At 56.1% G+C, this 18071-nt stretch overlaps 7 non-coding genes across 7 annotated transcripts; 3 read left to right on the top strand and 4 right to left on the bottom strand.

The window, feature by feature from the left end:
* Window positions 1–308: 308 nt before the first annotated feature.
* On the top strand, window positions 309–379 carry TRNAG-GCC (transfer RNA glycine (anticodon GCC)). The gene has a single exon. It is a non-coding gene; the product is annotated as a tRNA-Gly (tRNA).
* A 3177-nt stretch (window positions 380–3556) lies between these two features.
* TRNAE-CUC (transfer RNA glutamic acid (anticodon CUC)) lies at window positions 3557–3628 on the bottom strand. Its single transcript has one exon. It is a non-coding gene; the product is annotated as a tRNA-Glu (tRNA).
* Window positions 3629–3894: 266 nt separating this feature from the next.
* Window positions 3895–3966, bottom strand: TRNAG-UCC (transfer RNA glycine (anticodon UCC)). Its single transcript has one exon. It is a non-coding gene; the product is annotated as a tRNA-Gly (tRNA).
* Window positions 3967–4761: 795 nt separating this feature from the next.
* On the bottom strand, window positions 4762–4833 carry TRNAD-GUC (transfer RNA aspartic acid (anticodon GUC)). Its single transcript has one exon. It is a non-coding gene; the product is annotated as a tRNA-Asp (tRNA).
* Window positions 4834–5413: 580 nt separating this feature from the next.
* TRNAL-CAG (transfer RNA leucine (anticodon CAG)) lies at window positions 5414–5496 on the top strand. The gene has a single exon. It is a non-coding gene; the product is annotated as a tRNA-Leu (tRNA).
* Window positions 5497–7269: 1773 nt separating this feature from the next.
* Window positions 7270–7340, top strand: TRNAG-GCC (transfer RNA glycine (anticodon GCC)). The gene has a single exon. It is a non-coding gene; the product is annotated as a tRNA-Gly (tRNA).
* Window positions 7341–10524: 3184 nt separating this feature from the next.
* Window positions 10525–10596, bottom strand: TRNAE-CUC (transfer RNA glutamic acid (anticodon CUC)). The gene has a single exon. It is a non-coding gene; the product is annotated as a tRNA-Glu (tRNA).
* Window positions 10597–18071: the final 7475 nt, after the last annotated feature.

The raw sequence follows: 18071 nt of genomic DNA, 5'->3' as shown, positions 1-18071 counted from the left end.
GGCTTCCTCCCAGCCACGGGATGGGCAGGGACTACCTCTCTCCCTCCGCCTCCGTCCAGGACCCTCGACACGCCTGGCACCTGCCTCTCTTCCACGTCGGTCGCCCAGACCCCTTCCCTTGCCCGCCCGTCCCGCCCACCCGCACCAGGCCGCCGGCCCCAGGCTGGCCGCCGCCGCCTGCCTAGCTCTAGGGGAGCAGAGAGACAGACGCTCCGGCCAGGTAGTGAGCAGCGTCCTGAGCCCAGCGGCGGGCCAGCGAAGACAGGGCAGGGGCACAGGCTGGAGCCAGCCGCCCGGACGCCGGCAGCGCATGGGTGGTTCAGTGGTAGAATTCTCGCCTGCCACGCGGGAGGCCCGGGTTCGATTCCCGGCCCATGCAGTCCCCTGTCCCCTTTTGGTCGCTCTGCCCCAATTCACACCGCCGCCTGCTCAGTGCTTGCTCTGCTTGCTCTGCTCTGCTCTGCTCTGCTCTGCTCTGCTCTGCTCTGCTCTGCTCTGCTCTGGCTCTCCTACTACACTCGGGGCAACTCTCCCAGAGCCCTGGGGCTCCGCTCCCACCTGCAGCCCACCAGTGTGCCAGCGCCCTGCGCCTCTCCCACACCCTGGGGCCGAAAGCACACCGCGCTCCGGCGCCGACCTTCAGTGGCCTCTACCGCAACACTTCTCCCGGGCAGCCACCCTTTTCTCTTCATCACCCTGACGAAACCTTAGCCACACGTTTCACTTCACAGAGGACCACCGTGCAACACGCGGGCTTTGTCCGCGGGGACTCCATGCCTCTTCCCATCTCACCACCCTTCCTGGCCACGCTCCCAAAATGACACCATCCTTGCTGGACCATTACCAAGGAAGTCGCACGGCCGGATCCATACTCGGAAAAGCAACGCATTACGCTCCCCTACCATGTCCTGGTCATCATCGCGCACGAGACAATGAAAGTCATGTCAGTACAGTCACTTTAGCCCACTCCTCCACAACACAGTGGTAAACACGCGCCTTCCTTGCCCGCCTCCCCCTTACCACGATCCAAACTTTTGGCCAAAGGTCACTGGAGGCCTCTGTTGCTCGGGCCTCTTTCAATCTCCACTGAGTCCCCCGTCCCACCCCACCGCACCCCACGGTGGCCCAAACGCGCACCTAACGCACTCCCGTGTCCTGACAAAGGGACGTTTAAGCCTCTGGGCCAGTCGCGCGCCCTAAGACCTCACGGCCTTTTCCAGACGTTTTTCTCTCTTCCCTTCTCTTCTAATCTCTCTCTGCGTGTCTCTCTGTGTGTCTGTCTGTTTCTCGCTCCCTCTTCTGTCTGTCCGTCTCTGTCTCTATCTCTGTCTCCCTCTCTGTCTCCCGGTCCCTGTCTCACGCTGGCTCTCTCTCGACAGCACCCTTGCCCCCAATCAACCTCCCACTCTTTAGGTTGAGTGACTTCAGGCACAGCACCGCGGGCAACCTTGTCTGGCCGGGTCCAGTCTCATGACGTGCCCTTGGATCTGGGTGGGACCTAAGCCCACCCTCCCAACGCTCCCCCCCACCCCCGCCACCCAGCTAGCCATCTAGTGGTCCTTCCAGCCTCCGCCTGACCCGCCACCACAGACCTCTATCACACGAACGCCTTGCCTTGCCCTGATGACGCACATCCACCGGGCTGGCCACCCCCGGCATCCCCAGGGTCGCTCCCGCCCCTCCCATGTCCCCACCCTCATCTCCACACTGGCCTGGCATAATGCTCCGAAGCCCCCAAGCCTCTGCAGCGCCGGCACCTGACTGGGCGGCCGCACTCGCTGCGCCCCCTCCTGCCCTAGGGCGCCTTGGACACTCTGACATCTGGACTCCTTCTCCCACCTGCCAGCACTCAGGACACGTCTGTCCCCTCTTTTGGGTTTCCCTCACCTTTCCCTGTCCTTTGTGTCGTGCCATCCGAACAACCAGCCAGCTTCCTCCACTGCGGTCATCTATCCACAACTCACGAAACAGGGGCAAGGAAGGAAATGCCTGGGGTGACAGTAAGCTTCTCTATGATCACACGGGTTCCTGCTCACAAGGCTATGCCTTTCCATGCCTGGCCTTCTACTGCCCTGACATTCCAAGCCGCTGAAAAGCCCGCGGAGTGCAGTTCTACTCTCAGACATATGGGGTCGCCGGGAGTCAGAATCCACCCCATCGCCCTTTTCAAAAGCCATCTCTTTCTTCAAATCCCGTGAACGGCCACCCCAAGGGATGAAGTTATGCTCATGCCACAACAGGCATGAACCTTGAAGACATTCGCCGAGTCAAGTAAACCAGACCCAAAACAACAAACGTTGTATGATTTTACTTTCGTCGCGTCTGTATAACAGGTAACTTCCCAGACCAACAAAGGAGAATAGACGTTTCCCGGGGTAGCCGGGAAGGGGAAACAGGAGGCCCTCATTATGTGGGGACAGGGTTGGTTTGGGAATGACTAAAAAAAAAAAAAAAAGTGGAAATGGATATTCGTGGCGGTTAGAAAAGACGGCGAACGTCCTTAAAGCCACTGAATTCTGCACTCAGAAATGGTGAAAATGGTATATTCTGTCTTAAGTATACTTTCACCACAATTAAAGACAGAGAGAGCGGGAAGGGGAGGTGAGTGGGAAGAGAACCACGAAGATACCCAAGGAACGACTGTCTGGCGTGAGGCTTGTGCGTTTCCTTGCGTGCAAACTTGATTTCTAAGAAAAAGAGTCTTGAAGCAAATATTAGACCCTCTCTGTCCGCAGGCCTTGCAAGACGCGGATGACTGCCGTCTGCCATCTACCAGGCGCGGCATCATCGATGAGTTAACAAGAGGGACGCTCGGGGTGGAAGGAGGGATGGACACCGGGATAGATATGTGGTAAGGCAGGAGTGGGATAAAATGCATGGGTCGTACAATCCGGGGGGCGGGAGTAGGGGTGTTCTCCGTCAATTTCTGTCCACGCTGAGATCTGTTGGCGCCTTGCTAATACCGTCGTGTTAGAGAGTCGGGGAAGGCTACCTGCTGCCACCGCCCCTCAGCCGTTGGGCATGTCCATTTCCCCGACGGCCCCCGGTCTCACATTCCTCTCTCCCCCTTACTCTCATCCCCCCCTCCGACCCCACCCGGACCCCCCAGCTGGCCGGGCATTCCCAGATTCCCCTTTCACGTTCTTCTGTCTCCCGGCCGCCGTCGCCCTGCTCAGGGTCTGGGCCTTCACAAGCTTGGCTCCCCCAGCCCAGGTCTGGCCTGGTAGCTGAGCCAAATGCAAGCACGCGCCAGGGCGCGCGCTGGCAGCAGCGAGGACGCGGGCTCCGCTCCTGGCCACCGCCGGCCAGAGGCTGTCCTGGCCTGTGGGCTTTGGGGCTGACAGATGCCAGAGAACGCGAGCGCCTGCGCCAGCGCCAGCGCCAGGGTGGACGAGCAAGTAGGCCTGTGGTGGGCGAGCGGGTCGAAAAGGATCGGATGGCATTGGTGGCGGCAGCGGGCCAGGCGGTGTGCTGGGCCTGCAAGCGTTGGCTAAAAGGCAGGTGTGGAGGGAGGTGCGCGGCAAGTTGTTTGTGGGCAGAGAGGAAGAAGAACGGCTTCCCTGACCGGGAATCGAACCCGGGCCGCGGCGGTGAGAGCGCCGAATCCTAACCACTAGACCACCAGGGAGCGTCGGGCCACCCGTCCTGCCTGCGCCACCTGCACTCAGCGCCTCCGCACCCCTCGGCCCCAGCCGTGGACCTTGCTCCGGCCTCCAGTCGCCCGGCCCGGCCTCCCCTCGCACTCCGCGCCCTTTTCTCTTGCTCGCAGCACCCCCAAAACGCTGGGCGCCTCCTTCCTTCTCCCACACATACACACCGAGCCAAGTGCCGACTCCGTCAGCCATACCTGGCAAGACGGCCCTGGGCTGGGCCTCTGGCAAAAAGTCAGCCCACTGCGTTGGCCGGGAATCGAACCCGGGTCAACTGCTTGGAAGGCAGCTATGCTCACCACTATACCACCAACGCCGCACGGCCCAGACGAGCCCAAGATGCCGCGCGGAACTCGCACCAGCGTGCTGCCGCCGCCGCCGCCGCCCGCCGCCGGGCGCAGACCCTTCTCGACGCCTGGCTCACCCGTCCGCGGCTCCGGGCCCTCACAGCACCACCAGCCGCCGCCCGGCGCCAGCCGAGCCCCGCCGCTCTCCACACGCCCCCGCCCCGCCCTCCTCCGCCCCGCCGCTGGGGGGCGCTCTCCCGCTCGCTTCCTCCGGCCTCCCGCCCGCAGCGGGGCGCTCCAGGGCGCGCGGCCCCCCACCCCCGGCCCTGAGCTCCCGGCTGCGGCCTGCCCCCGGGGCACGCCTGCTCCACACCTCCGGCTCGCCAAGCCCCTTCCATTCTCCGCCACGTCGCGGCCGCTCGGCGACGCTCGGCTAGGCCACAGCCGGCACCGAGACGGTGCACATCTCCGACAGGCCGCTCTCCACCTGGCACCTGGGAGCCGGAGTCGCTGGGCGGCGGTCGGCGACCCTGAGCCGGGGGGCGGAAGACACCCATCCGCTGGGGACGGGCCGCTCCTCAAGCGCTGCCGGGACCCGAGAAGGCTGCTGTGGCTGGCAGGCGACCAGGCGCCTTGGCCAGGAGGATTGGAAGGGAAGGTGGGCGGAGGGTGGGCTGTGCCCCGCAGAGGATGACGCCAAGGGCCCAGGTGGAGCGCGGAGGGCAGGGCAGGGCGGGGCAGGGCAGGGCAGGGCATTGCGCCGGCCACTGGGTCTGAGAGCGGGCGCCGGGTGCGTGGCGGCAGAGGCCAAAAAGGGCGTCTGCCTCCCCGTCGGGGAATCGAACCCCGGTCTCCCGCGTGACAGGCGGGGATACTCACCACTATACTAACGAGGACGGCGGTGGCCGTCCGGGGTGCAGAACGCTCTCCCGCCGCCGCCGCTGCACACCACGCCGACTCCGACGCCGACGCCGACGCCTCTTCCTGCCCCCTGCTCGCTGCATGCTCGGCGACAGAGCGCGCCCCGCCCACCTCCATCCTCGCCGTCCACGCAGCCTGGCACCCGGGCCGGGCCCGGGGGATACCGAAGCTCCGCGTGCGCGGCGGCCGCTTCCCTCCACGGCGGCGAAAGCGCCGGGAGAAAGAAAGGGGATCGAGCGGGCAGAAAACGTCTGCGAGGAGGAGGAGGCATTGGTGGGCGCGAGAGCTGACGTGAGGACGGAGGCCGGGGCAGCGGCTGGCGGGGCCCGGGGGACGGTGCGTGGGGGAGTTGGCCGGGCACCTCGCCGGGTCGGCCGGCCTTGGTGGCGCTCGGCTCCGAGCCTTCGCGCGCGCCGTCCGTCCGTCCGTCCGTCCGTCCGTCCGTCCGTCGGTCGCGCAGCCGCAAGGCCGTCCAGGAGGCGCGCCGACCGGCCCAGGGCACCGGCGTTGGCGCGGCGTCGCAGCCGGGCTAGCGGCGACGCGCCCACAGCCGCCGTCAGGATGGCCGAGCGGTCTAAGGCGCTGCGTTCAGGTCGCAGTCTCCCCTGGAGGCGTGGGTTCGAATCCCACTCCTGACAAGACAACCTTTTGGCAACAGCCACCTACTGTCCCCAGCCTTCACCACACGCGTCTCTGCCCTTTACTGGGCGACTGTCCACGCTCGGGCCGTGCAATCCTTCTGCCTCTCCAGCCTCCAGCCCGTGGCCCCACCCCGCTCCGACACCCTAACTTGTCAGGCACATCCCTGACAGCTAGGATGCTCCAGCGCCTTGAACCCCTCTGGTAACTGCCTTTCCGGCCAGCCCCAGCCCAACTGCCCACCATGAAACGCACCCCTCCTACCTGCCTGCCCCCGCATCCGCGCGGTTTCTCGACTTCCCATCACAGCTACCTCCTCTCTCTTACCCCTGTCCTCTCTCTGCCCTCGCCCTTTCCCTCTTCCCTCTGTCTTTCACCTCTCCCTCTCCCTCTCTCTCTGTCTTTGTCAGGCCCCGATTACCCAACAAGCAAGGTAGGCACGGGTCCAATTGTTAGGCTTCCCACCAATCTGCAGCTCACGATCTCACCGCTCTCCCACCACAGCAAGGATGTGGTGAAGCCCACTTGAAACCGCTCACCACAGAGTAGGGAGCCAATACAGTGGAGCCCGCCCGTGCGCGCGACCCTGGCTCAACGCAAGCCGCTGCTCACCGGCCTTCCTGGTTAATCCGCCCCTGGTCTTTAGCCCCGTTTGCCTGCGTGTGTCTGTGGGCTCCATCTGGCCCGTGCGGAAAGCCCTCCCCGGTGGTCCTCCACCTTCTGCCCGCTGAACAGCAGCAACTCGCTTTTGCCCTGCGCTGCTGCAAGCAGCACCACACCACCCAAAACCTTGGCCATCATCCCGCCCTTTCCACACCAGCCTCCTGCCCATTCCTCTCTCCCGCCCCGAATCCCCTTCCCACTAACACCCGCTGCGCCCTCTCTTCAGCCCGTGGTCTCCGCGCTTGTTGAGTTTGGGGACCTTGCCTCCCCACACCGGCCATGCCGCTGCATTTTCAGCCCCACCACCGGCTGGCGAGGAGAAGCCAGAGCCGGGCACAGGGCCCGGTCCACCTCGGGCGTGCCACATCCCAGTTCCACGCGGGTAGCCGCTGCCTGGGAGCAGACCCACCGCGCCAACGACCTCTCTGCTGCCGAAGAGCTCTTTCGATGGGTCGGCCGGCTCCCGCTCCACAACCCACCCCTCCAGCACAGCATCCTAAGGAGTGCGGCTGGCCGGAGGACGGAGGGCGGAAGGCAGGCTCAGACCGCTGTGGCCACTTTGTCCGACGTCCCGCCGCTGGCAGGCAGCCGCCACAGGAGGATGCAGGCGTCCCGCTCCCTTGCTCCCGGACCTCCTGTGCCCACACCCCCAAGCACGGGCGAGAAAACTGGCCGCCCAAGGGGGTCCTGGGGGTGCATGCCGGGGGTCGCCGCCGGGACAGCTGTTAGCACCTCTGCGCGCCACAGGCCACCTGGCCTGGCTGGGATTGGCGCTGGCCGACCAGGCTCCTTCGGGCTCTAGGCTTCCTCCCAGCCACGGGATGGGCAGGGACTACCTCTCTCCCTCCGCCTCCGTCCAGGACCCTCGACACGCCTGGCACCTGCCTCTCTTCCACGTCGGTCGCCCAGACCCCTTCCCTTGCCCGCCCGTCCCGCCCACCCGCACCAGGCCGCCGGCCCCAGGCTGGCCGCCGCCGCCTGCCTAGCTCTAGGGGAGCAGAGAGACAGACGCTCCGGCCAGGTAGTGAGCAGCGTCCTGAGCCCAGCGGCGGGCCAGCGAAGACAGGGCAGGGGCACAGGCTGGAGCCAGCCGCCCGGACGCCGGCAGCGCATGGGTGGTTCAGTGGTAGAATTCTCGCCTGCCACGCGGGAGGCCCGGGTTCGATTCCCGGCCCATGCAGTCCCCTGTCCCCTTTTGGTCGCTCTGCCCCAATTCACACCGCCGCCTGCTCAGTGCTTGCTCTGCTTGCTCTGCTCTGCTCTGCTCTGCTCTGCTCTGCTCTGCTCTGCTCTGCTCTGCTCTGGCTCTCCTACTACACTCGGGGCAACTCTCCCAGAGCCCTGGGGCTCCGCTCCCACCTGCAGCCCACCAGTGTGCCAGCGCCCTGCGCCTCTCCCACACCCTGGGGCCGAAAGCACACCGCGCTCCGGCGCCGACCTTCAGTGGCCTCTACCGCAACACTTCTCCCGGGCAGCCACCCTTTTCTCTTCATCACCCTGACGAAACCTTAGCCACACGTTTCACTTCACAGAGGACCACCGTGCAACACGCGGGCTTTGTCCGCGGGGACTCCATGCCTCTTCCCATCTCACCACCCTTCCTGGCCACGCTCCCAAAATGACACCATCCTTGCTGGACCATTACCAAGGAAGTCGCACGGCCGGATCCATACTCGGAAAAGCAACGCATTACGCTCCCCTACCATGTCCTGGTCATCATCGCGCACGAGACAATGAAAGTCATGTCAGTACAGTCACTTTAGCCCACTCCTCCACAACACAGTGGTAAACACGCGCCTTCCTTGCCCGCCTCCCCCTTACCACGATCCAAACTTTTGGCCAAAGGTCACTGGAGGCCTCTGTTGCTCGGGCCTCTTTCAATCTCCACTGAGTCCCCCGTCCCACCCCACCGCACCCCACGGTGGCCCAAACGCGCACCTAACGCACTCCCGTGTCCTGACAAAGGGACGTTTAAGCCTCTGGGCCAGTCGCGCGCCCTAAGACCTCACGGCCTTTTCCAGACGTTTTTCTCTCTTCCCTTCTCTTCTAATCTCTCTCTGCGTGTCTCTCTGTGTGTCTGTCTGTTTCTCGCTCCCTCTTCTGTCTGTCCGTCTCTGTCTCTATCTCTGTCTCCCTCTCTGTCTCCCGGTCCCTGTCTCACGCTGGCTCTCTCTCGACAGCACCCTTGCCCCCAATCAACCTCCCACTCTTTAGGTTGAGTGACTTCAGGCACAGCACCGCGGGCAACCTTGTCTGGCCGGGTCCAGTCTCATGACGTGCCCTTGGATCTGGGTGGGACCTAAGCCCACCCTCCCAACGCTCCCCCCCACCCCCGCCACCCAGCTAGCCATCTAGTGGTCCTTCCAGCCTCCGCCTGACCCGCCACCACAGACCTCTATCACACGAACGCCTTGCCTTGCCCTGATGACGCACATCCACCGGGCTGGCCACCCCCGGCATCCCCAGGGTCGCTCCCGCCCCTCCCATGTCCCCACCCTCATCTCCACACTGGCCTGGCATAATGCTCCGAAGCCCCCAAGCCTCTGCAGCGCCGGCACCTGACTGGGCGGCCGCACTCGCTGCGCCCCCTCCTGCCCTAGGGCGCCTTGGACACTCTGACATCTGGACTCCTTCTCCCACCTGCCAGCACTCAGGACACGTCTGTCCCCTCTTTTGGGTTTCCCTCACCTTTCCCTGTCCTTTGTGTCGTGCCATCCGAACAACCAGCCAGCTTCCTCCACTGCGGTCATCTATCCACAACTCACGAAACAGGGGCAAGGAAGGAAATGCCTGGGGTGACAGTAAGCTTCTCTATGATCACACGGGTTCCTGCTCACAAGGCTATGCCTTTCCATGCCTGGCCTTCTACTGCCCTGACATTCCAAGCCGCTGAAAAGCCCGCGGAGTGCAGTTCTACTCTCAGACATATGGGGTCGCCGGGAGTCAGAATCCACCCCATCGCCCTTTTCAAAAGCCATCTCTTTCTTCAAATCCCGTGAACGGCCACCCCAAGGGATGAAGTTATGCTCATGCCACAACAGGCATGAACCTTGAAGACATTCGCCGAGTCAAGTAAACCAGACCCAAAACAACAAACGTTGTATGATTTTACTTTCGTCGCGTCTGTATAACAGGTAACTTCCCAGACCAACAAAGGAGAATAGACGTTTCCCGGGGTAGCCGGGAAGGGGAAACAGGAGGCCCTCATTATGTGGGGACAGGGTTGGTTTGGGAATGACTAAAAAAAAAAAAAAAAGTGGAAATGGATATTCGTGGCGGTTAGAAAAGACGGCGAACGTCCTTAAAGCCACTGAATTCTGCACTCAGAAATGGTGAAAATGGTATATTCTGTCTTAAGTATACTTTCACCACAATTAAAGACAGAGAGAGCGGGAAGGGGAGGTGAGTGGGAAGAGAACCACGAAGATACCCAAGGAACGACTGTCTGGCGTGAGGCTTGTGCGTTTCCTTGCGTGCAAACTTGATTTCTAAGAAAAAGAGTCTTGAAGCAAATATTAGACCCTCTCTGTCCGCAGGCCTTGCAAGACGCGGATGACTGCCGTCTGCCATCTACCAGGCGCGGCATCATCGATGAGTTAACAAGAGGGACGCTCGGGGTGGAAGGAGGGATGGACACCGGGATAGATATGTGGTAAGGCAGGAGTGGGATAAAATGCATGGGTCGTACAATCCGGGGGGCGGGAGTAGGGGTGTTCTCCGTCAATTTCTGTCCACGCTGAGATCTGTTGGCGCCTTGCTAATACCGTCGTGTTAGAGAGTCGGGGAAGGCTACCTGCTGCCACCGCCCCTCAGCCGTTGGGCATGTCCATTTCCCCGACGGCCCCCGGTCTCACATTCCTCTCTCCCCCTTACTCTCATCCCCCCCCTCCGACCCCACCCGGACCCCCCAGCTGGCCGGGCATTCCCAGATTCCCCTTTCACGTTCTTCTGTCTCCCGGCCGCCGTCGCCCTGCTCAGGGTCTGGGCCTTCACAAGCTTGGCTCCCCCAGCCCGGGTCTGGCCTGGTAGCTGAGCCAAATGCAAGCACGCGCCAGGGCGCGCGCTGGCAGCAGCGAGGACGCGGGCTCCGCTCCTGGCCACCGCCGGCCAGAGGCTGTCCTGGCCTGTGGGCTTTGGGGCTGACAGATGCCAGAGAACGCGAGCGCCTGCGCCGGCGCCAGCGCCAGCGCCAGGGCGGACGAGCAAGTAGGCCTGTGGTGGGCGAGCGGGTCGAAAAGGATCGGATGGCATTGGTGGCGGCAGCGGGCCAGGCGGTGTGCTGGGCCTGCAAGCGTTGGCTAAAAGGCAGGTGTGGAGGGAGGTGCGCGGCAAGTTGTTTGTGGGCAGAGAGGAAGAAGAACGGCTTCCCTGACCGGGAATCGAACCCGGGCCGCGGCGGTGAGAGCGCCGAATCCTAACCACTAGACCACCAGGGAGCGTCGGGCCACCCGTCCTGCCTGCGCCACCTGCACTCAGCGCCTCCGCACCCCTCGGCCCCAGCCGTGGACCTTGCTCCGGCCTCCAGTCGCCCGGCCCGGCCTCCCCTCGCACTCCGCGCCCTTTCCTCTTGCTCGCAGCACCCCCAAAACGCTGGGCGCCTCCTTCCTTCTCCCACACATACACACCGAGCCAAGTGCCGACTCCGTCAGCCATACCTGGCAAGACGGCCCTGTGCCGGGCCTCTGGCAAAATGTCAGCTTACTGCGTTGGCCGGGAATCGAACCCGGTTTAACTGCTTAGAAAACAGCTATGCTTATCGGTATACCATCAACGCAGCACTGCGGTGACTGAGCCAAGATGTTTCTGAGAGCCCTAGGAATGTTGCTGCCGCAGGGAGGCGCAGTCCTTCTGCGTTGTCCTTTCCAGCGGTCCGCGGCTTTTTTGCAGCAGCACGGCGCCACCAGCGGTCTCCTGGCAACCGCGGAACCCAGCAGCTCTCCATGTGTTACCGTCCCAGCCGGTCCGGGAATACTTTTGCTCCGCGACTGGGCTGAGCAGGCAAGTTCGTGAATAGTTGTCAGCGTCGTCTGCAGCGGCAGTGGCGGGAGCGCGTTCTGGCCCAGGGGTGGCCACCGCCCACCTCGTTACTATAGGGGCGAGTATCTTCACCTGTCACGCGGGAAACCAGGATTTGAATCCATTATGCGGAGGCAGGCTTTCTTTTCGGCCTCTGCCGCCACCCACCCGGCGTCTGCTCTCGGCCCAGTCGCCCGCGCCCCGCCTGCCCTGCCCTCCGCGCTCCCTGGGTCCCGAAGCTCCATCTGCTGCCTGGTCGGCCCATCCTTTGCATGAGGTGTTGGGGAGGGAAGGAGGAGGAGGAACGTGTTGGGTAAACGGGTAATCCAAGAGGTTGCGGCTCGAATGGGTGGCTCAGATAGGAACCGAAGCCCCTACTTTCTCATTTAGGGGTAACTCATCCCAGAACTCCCTGCCCAGTTTTCTGGTTTTTTGTTTTAGCCACTCATTCCATCAACAGGTATTGATTTTCTAGCCGGAGCCACTCTCTGAGTCTGTGTTTTATTAAGTAGCATATTCCTGCAAGCAGAGTTCCTCTTCCAACCCATAGCCAGCTGGAGGTCGCACGTCTAGAGTATTGGTCTCAACGGATCTTGGACGTAAGCAGCAAGAGTTTCATACCAGCCAGTGGGCTGAGCTGGCAAATTCCTCTAGAGGAGCGCACCCCCTTTCCTCCCCGGTGTAAGCCCTGCCATCCCTCGTAGCCAGTGGTGGCCACAGGCACATTCTTACCTTTTGGTTGAGGAATGAAATGTTTCCGCCCCCACTCCCCTCCCTCTGCCCTTGCTCTCAGGCTCCAGCAGGTTGTTCTGTTGGCCTCAGACTCTCTGAACAATCCCTTATTGGAAGGAAACAAGCAACACCCACTCGAGTCCCAGTCGGTCCCTTTTCGGAACCCAAGCTCAATTTTTTTTTTTTTTTTTTTTTGGCGTCGGGAATGTCTGGGCAGTGCTCAAGTGCTGCGGCTTGTCTGTTTTATATCTGGGCGTATAGAAAACCCTTGGAAAGCTCGGTGGTGCAGTAGTTAAAACCTATGACTGCTAACCAAAAAGTTGGCAGTTCCAATCCACCTAAGCTCCCCTTGGAAACGCTATAGGGCAGTTCTACTCTGTCCTTTAGGCTCGCTATGAGCCGGAATCGACTCGACGGCAATGGGTTCGTTCTTTTTTGGTTTATAGGAAACCCTGGCCGCATAGTGGTTAAGAGCTATGGCTGCTCACCAGAAGTTTGGCAGTTCGAATCTACACTGCTCAGCAAAAGTCTAGCAGTAGGAATCCACCAGGCCCTTCTTGGAAAGTGGAAGGGGCAGCTATACTCTGCCCTACAGACCCACTATGAGTTGCCTATGAGTTGGACTGGACGGCAACGTCCAAGTGTTTTTGAGCAAAGCTGGCCTTTACTGTCCTCATTACGGAAGTGAGAAGTCCCCTGCCTATCTCTCTCCCAAGTAGAGACAGGTGTTTGGCCTCTTTAGTTGTAGAGAGGCTTCCTGATCTCTATTATGTTACATGAATGCTACCTTTTAAAAAGAATTTAAAAATTGAAACTAGTGATTGTTGTTTCTTGTTAGGTGCCCATGTGTGGGTTCCAATTTATAGCGACCCTATGTACTACAGAACAAAACACTGCCCGGTCCTTCACCATGCCCACAACCGTTGTTAAGCTTGAGCCCATCATTGCAGCCACTGTGTTAACCCATCTTGTTAAGGATCTTCCTTTTTCACTGATCCCTCGTGACAACATGTCCAAAGTATGTAAGACGCAGCCTTGCCATCCCTGCATCTAAGGAGCATTCTGGTTGTACTCCTTTGAGGACGGATTTGTTCGTTCTTTTGGCAGTCCATGGTATATTCAGTATTCTTCGCCAACACCACAATTCAAAGGAATCAATTCTTCTTCTTTGGTCTTCCTTATTCACTGTCCAGCTTTCACATGCATATGATGCGATTGAAAATACCATGGCTTGGGTCAGGCGCACCTTAGTCTTCAAGGTGACATCTTTGCTCTTCAACACTTTAAAGAGGCCCTTTGGAGCAGATTTACCCAATGCAATGCATCTTTTGATTTCTTGACTGCTGCTTCCACGGGTGTTCGTTGTGGATCCAAGTAAAATGAAATCCTTGACAACTTCAATCTTTTCTCCATTTATCATGATGTTGGTCATTGGTCCAGTTGTGAGGATTTTTGTTTTCTTTATGTTGAGGCCCAATCCATACTGAAGGCTGTGGTCTTTGATCTTCATCAGTAAGTGCTTCAAGTCCTCTTCACTTTCAGCAAGCAAGGTTGTGTCATCTGCATGACGCAGGTTGTTAATGAGTCTTCCACCAATCCTGATGCCCTGTTCTTCATATAGTTCAGCTTCTCAGTTCTTCTGGTCTCAGGCTGATGTAGTCTCTGATTTATGTGGCCCTTTCTGTCTCTCGGGCCCATAATTACCTTGTGTCTTTGGTGCTCTTCATTCTCCTTTTCTCCAGGTGGGTTGAGACCAATTGATGTATCTTAGATGGCTGCTTGCTAGCATTTAAGATCCCAGATGCCACTCTCCAGAGTGGGAAGCAGAATGTTTTCTTAATAGATTTTATTATGCCAATTGACCTAGATGTCCCCTGAAACCATGGTCCCCAAACCCTCGCCCCTGCTATGTTTGCCTTCGAAGCATTCGGTTTATTCAGAAAACTTCTTTAAAACAACAATTTCTTGTTATCTCTTATGTTTCTGTGGGTTGAATGGGCTCAGTTGGGCAGCTCTCGCTTGGGATCTCTCATGTAGTTGCAGTCATATCGTGGTATGTAGGGCCTTATGGGGATTTGAATTGTGCTTCCTGTGTTAACCAACGTAAACATGGATACAGGATAATGACCTTTGTCCTAATGGACTCAGGGCAGATGATGCTAGTGAAGCGATGAGAGTTTGTGCGTACAGGAGAGTGGCTATCTGGGGCTCCCTGTTAATCCTTGCTAGTGAAAGGGTATTTTGTAAGCTCCAAATTAATTAGTTCCAAGTGTTTTGACCCCAGTTGATGAGGTTGACTGGGGAGGTCACACATTACTCCAAATACGTGATACTTCTCGACCTCCAATAAGGAGAGTGGAGTTAAAATTCCTGGGTGATCTAGGGTCTTAGTTCCAGTGCAAGGGCCTTATCTTGGCCTTCTTTGGGGGAGTAGAAGTTTTCACTGTTGATTTCCCTTTAGACATTTGCTATCCAAAATGGCAGTAGCCACCAGCCACATGTTCTTGAAATGTGTCTAGTCCAAATTGAGATGGGTCATAAGTATACAACGCAGACTGGATTTTGAAGGCTTAGTATGAAAAAAAGGATATAAAATCAGTATACAAATTTTTAAACTGATTACATGTTCAAATACTATTTTTAACGTATTGGTTTAAATAAGGCTAAATAAAATATATTATTAAAATTAATTTCCCCTGTTCCCTTTTCCTTTTTTTAATGTAGTTACTAGAAAATTTAAAATCATATACACGGCTCACATGATAGTTCTGTTAGAAAGAGCTGCTCTGTACTCTGCATGGGGTTGAAGACATCTGAGAAATCTAATGTTATGGCAAGTGTGTGAAATTTCTTTGAGCCTCATTGAGGCACTGCTCTTCTTCCCCATATGGTCAGAGTACCATGAGCTCATCTCTCTCCCATAGCGTCAGAGATCCTACAACTCTCAGACTTCCGAGAGTTTGCATCCTGAATGCTTTTGACCTTCTCCTAGTTTCTTTATAGACGTTGGTTTGGACACAAAGGTATGTGGACATACAAAAAAACTGGTCTTTCTAAATCCTTTTAAACTCTCTTTATCCCAGCTTTGTTTCTGATTATTATTATTATTATTTCATTAGAATAACTTCAAATGTTGATTTAGTGTTACCACAATCTATCTTAAGAGCTGCACTTATCACTTAGAATAGAATTGTTACTGCTGCAGTTTTGCTTCTACTGGTTCAAATTTATATGCTCTATAGCTCAAAAAAAAAAATTTTTTTTTTTTTTTTTTGTAGCTCCCTGTCATGGATTGAATTATGTCCCTCCAGAAATGTGTGTATCTCCAAGGTAAAGGGAGTTTCCCTGGGGTGTAGTCTGCACCACCTTTTATTTCTCAAGAGACAAATGGAAAGGGAGGCATGCAGAGAGCTGAGGGACCTCATACCACCAAGAAAGTGGCCCTGGGAGCAGAGCGCATCCTGTGGACCCGGGTCCCTGTGCCTGAGAAGCTTCTCAACTAGGGGAAGATTGAAGACAAAGACCTTCCTTCCTCCAGAGCCGACAGAGAAAGAAAGCCTTCCCCTGGAGCTGACACCCTGATTTTGGACTTGTAACCTACTAGACTCTGAGAAAATTAATTTGTCATTGTTAAAGCCATCCACTTATGGTACTTCTGTTTTGGCAGCACTAGATGACTAAGACACGCCCTAACCTAAATAACCTCCAGAATTTTTCCATTCACCCTGGATGCAAGGGTACAAAAGAGCTGCATCTTGTTTCAAAGTTTGAATTTATGATAAATTGTGTGGCAGATCTCTGCTTTTCAGGAGTAAAAAAGAAACAAAGAAAGGAAGTGTGATACGTGGTGACAGGTGGTTCAAGCTGCTGACACCAGAATTTAAGGACAGAAGAGTCATTTATAGAACCATAGTAATAGGATGCTGAGGTCCAGTGCCATCATTCATAAATGAGGAAACCAATGCCCAGACGAGGACCATGAGTTGTCTGCTTGGAATGCTCTTTGCCTAGATATCCACTAGCTCAGTTCCCTTCCTCTTTCCAATCTTTGTCAAATGACACCTTCTCAGTTTGACTACCCTGTTTAACATTGCAACTGAGCTCCCACTTCTAGTTCCCTTTCCCTGCTTTTTCCTCCGTGGCACTTAGCATCTTGTATATATATACTGTAAATACTATTGTACAAATACTATAATACAGTGTAAGTACTATATACTGTATTTACTTGATATGTTTATTTTCTGTCTGTCCCCACTAGAACGGAAGCTACCCGAGTTCAGAGATTTTGTGTTTTATCCACTGATGTAGCTCAGGTGTCTAGAAGAGTCTAGCACATAGGAGGCACCTAATAAATATTTGCTTAATGAATGAAAATCTGCTGTTTGGGTGCTCTGAGGCTGTTTCCCAGACAGTACTAGTAAGTATGCCTGAGGACACACTCTGAGGCTTTTTTTTTTTTTTGCACTTTGCAACATTCTAATGAGTCAGACAAAGGAATAATTGCAGGTAAAATCATCATGCTCAGTTTATAAAGAAAAAGATGTTCTTTCTCATTGATAAACAGTCAGTATCCCAGGCTTAGGCACATTTTCAGCTCTCTACCTCAGGAAGCATCAGAGCTTCCAACCAGTTCGCTCTAGTTTGACCCCCTGCTGAAAATTTGCATTTCCACTCCAGATATACTGGATCAGAATCTACATTTTAACAAGATCCCCAGGTGATTCTTCCTGGGGAGTATTTATAAACTCCTTCCAAAAATGGGGGATGATTTTGTATCTTTATCTTTGTGAACCACACCATCTGTGTGAGAAAGTGTCAAATTCCCATTCTCTGACATCAACTACATGGAAAATCAAATCCTACTTCTGTGCCACTTCTGCTGTGTCACCAGCTGCAGACCCAGCACTTCTTCCTCCGACCCTAACTACCCGGAGCTAAGTCAGACCTTACAAGTTAAAGGACACAGTCCTCCAGACCACCAAGTCTGCCCAATGCTTCAGATGCTAGCCACAAGTTTGGCAGTCCTCTGGGCCCCCCTCTCTTCTGACCTGCTGGCTACAAATTTGGGGGTTTCCTATACCTCTCAGCATGCCAGCCATAAACTCTGGAGTCCCCAGCCCACCTCACTTCTGGCTTACTGGTTCCCACTACTGCCCTGGGTTTGAAATTCCCTTGAATGATTCACAGTACTCAAGGAAAGCATTATAATTACAACTTTATTATAGCAAAAAGGATATAAATAAAGAGGTGTATAGTGAGGTCTGGGAGGGTTCCCAACATGGACCTTCCATGTCCCAAAAAGGGATATGCTACCCTCTCATGGGCATTTATGTCCTTCACCACCTAGGAAGCCCATGGAACTTCGGCGTCCATAGCCTTTACTAGGGCCTTATTACCACAGGCATGATATCAGGAAGTGATCTTCCTGGCCTGGTCAACCCCCACCTGAGTCACCTATTAGCATAAACTGTCAGGCCTGGTCTGGAGATCTATAGATAACAAAAGCACCTTGATTACTCAGGAAATTCCGAGGGTTTAGAAATCTCTTAGAAACAAAGACCAAATTCTTTGGGTAAAGTTAAAGTAAACCCCACACCTCTTCCTAACTTTGTTCAGAGGTTATTTTAATCCTCAAACTAGAGCTTAAAATCCTTTTGAACACCACAGAAATGCTACTCTTGAGATCTGAGTGCTGAATAGAATTCCTATGTTGTAGTTGTTGTTAGGTACCAATCGAGTCAATTTCAACTCATAACGACCCCATGAAACAGAGTAGAACTGCCCCATCGAGTTTTCTAGGATGTAATCTTTAGGGTAGCAGATTGCCAGGTCTTTCTTACATGGAGCTGCTGGGTGGGTTTGAACCATTCTGACAAATGTATTGGGATAGATGGACAGGAAATCTTACAGAAGGCATTTTTAAAAGTCTGAGCCTGGGATAGACTCTATAGGATGGATTAGAACTGCCCCATAGGGTTTCCAAGGAGCCCCTGGTGGTTTCCAACTGCTAACTTTTATGGTTAGCAGTCATGGCTCTTAACTACTGCACCACAAGGGCTCCAGAATAGACATAGTCCTATGTAATCTAATCCGAGATAACAGAGCAAGCCACCAAGACCTCTATGTATGTGAAGTCCCTGGATCTTCTGGAAGAAATGGACTC

This window comes from Elephas maximus, chromosome 3, assembly GCF_024166365.1.
Source record: "Elephas maximus indicus isolate mEleMax1 chromosome 3, mEleMax1 primary haplotype, whole genome shotgun sequence".
Lineage (NCBI taxonomy): Eukaryota > Metazoa > Chordata > Mammalia > Proboscidea > Elephantidae > Elephas > Elephas maximus.
The sequence above is the reverse complement of the archived record's forward strand: the minus strand, read 5'-3'. Positions and strand labels throughout refer to the sequence as shown.